A 2472-nucleotide genomic window follows, 5' to 3' on the forward strand; every position below is an offset into this window, starting at 1 on the left:
TACTACTTTTCAAATAGATAATTGGTGGCAAGTACTACAGGTACATGAAAAAAAATGTGTATACCCTTCACCCATCAATTCCATTGTTGAGAAATGTTAAGTTGTTGAGAAATGCTAAGTGTATGAATATTGTGAAATGCTGAGTGTATGATAAAATATACTGTTTGCTAGGAAGAAAGATGGCAAGGAAAACCTAGCTGCCTCCTCCACTCCAGGTAGAAAATGACTTGGGGCATTCAAAAGTGGCAGGACGATGTATAAATATCATACACTGGTTAAAACAATTCTTTAAGTGTGGGACATCTGACCCTGTCCCATGGCTTCCTTGTGGAGAATACTTTTAGTTTGTCTGTGTTCAGTGGTAAGTGGGCGCCAGCTGCCTACTTGGTATATTTTTGTGTTATGAGAAAATACAGGACATCTGTTTGTTAATAATCATCACCTGTTCAGAGAGAATAATTGCATGGGTCAGAGTCTGCTTGAGGCCCACAACCTGGATTGCTGTCAGCCCCCTGGGGCTGTCAGCTCGGAAGGCTGCTGGTCCCTTGGATTGTCACTTTGTTGTTCTTTCTGGGTGTCTGCTTCTCAATTCCTTCAGCGCCACCTGCGTGGGAGTCTCTATGGCTGAGCTGGTACTCAGTATTGCATTACACTAAAATACCCTTAGGAAGTGGAGATACATGCACTTTGTTTTTTGCAGCACTTATTTTAAAAAGAACACATAAATAAATAAATTTCTGTTGCATCCATAGGATGGAATAACATGTGACCACTGAATGTGACAATAGATATAGAAGTATGTTAATGTGCGAAGATGTATTTTGTTATAGCCAGCAAGGAGAAAAGAATCAGTTTGATTATACATACACACAACATACCATGGTCTTATGTTAGCAAAAAAGTGTACAAAATATAAAATTTGTAATTTCTGGGCCTTTGTATTTTAAGTAAAGTTATTTTTTCCCTTTTTCTTATCTGTGCTTGCTACAGTGAGCAAGTATAACACTTTTAGTAAGAGTTTATTATTAATGGAATATTCCTTGTGGAGAGAGGAATATGAATCTTGTACAGGTAAAAATAATTTCTCACTTTACATTTTTTATCTTTATTGTGTGTCATCATATTTGAACTTTTTTCCTCTTCAGAAATAAAAAGGGAATGTTTTTATCTGTGTTTCCAGATTTTCTGTATATAATTATGTACATATGTTTTTATATACATGGATTTATTCCATATATTGTAAACAATGATAGATTAATCATTTCATTTTACTTGTATTCTTTAAAAATAACAATAACAAATATAATCATTATTACAAAAATGCTGCTTTATAGGAAATACATTTATATTAAATGTATGTTATTTAAAAATATTGAACTCCCCATCTGTATTTATCCATTCTTTCATTCCATTTATTCATCAAATGTAACCTGAGTACCTATTATGTAGCAGACATATTCTACTATCTCTCAGGACCCTTCCATCCTTAAAACTTCATGTTTATCTGTGCTGCCTGCACAAGCTGAGAGATTTAAAATGGGGATATTAGGACTTATTCTCATTTAAACTTTATCTCCCACCTTTCAAACAAATGAGTTCCTGAAGTTAGAAAATAGAAGATAACTTTTAACTGCCCTTTCAAACATTTATCATTTTAAAATATTAATATTAATTAATGGAAAGTCTGATTTGCGTACATTCTGTAAATATGTGTCATACCTATTCATTCGAATCATGAGATTCCTTTGACTTCAAATTGTTTGAAAATCAAATAATTAAATTGTTAAAAAAATGTATTATTGTTATTTCAATGCTCTTTCCCCATAGTACCTTTAAGAACTAAAATGTATTTAAGTACCACTTATATGCCTAGAACTGCCCTAGACCTGCTGAGTATACCATATTCTACTTAACGTAAGTTCTCATGGATTGTGTGATGCCCCATTATTTTACATATTAATAAAATTTTTAAAATGCTACCAATTATAGTTGTAATAAATCATGAATTATAGGTGGCATTCCAATATTAGAGGTGTTAAAATGTCACCTATTTAAGTCATCCTACAAAGTAGGTATAATTGTACTATTTTACTTAATTAAAATGTCATTGTTAAGTAGCAGTAATGTAAGAATTATAACATCTGGCTGAGTGCAGTGGCTCACACCTGTAATCCCAGAGCTCTGGGAGGCTGAGGTGGGAGGATAGCTTAATGCCAGGAGTTTGAGACCAGCCTGAGCAACAAAGTGAGATTCTTACTCTACATAAAATTTTAAATTAGTAGCTGGACATGCTGGTGCACAACTGTAGTCCCAGCTACTCAGGAGGCTGGGGATGAAGGATAGCTTGGGCCCAGGAGTTCCAGGCTACAGTGAGGTATGATTACACCATTGCACTCCAGCCTGGGAAAAGAGTCAGACCTTCTCTCAAAAAACAAAAATCTAATGATTTTTGAGTTGTTGCTGTAGCAGCTA

This window comes from Cebus imitator, unplaced genomic scaffold (genome assembly GCF_001604975.1).
Source record: "Cebus imitator isolate Cc_AM_T3 unplaced genomic scaffold, Cebus_imitator-1.0 Scaffold929, whole genome shotgun sequence".
NCBI lineage: Eukaryota > Metazoa > Chordata > Mammalia > Primates > Cebidae > Cebus > Cebus imitator.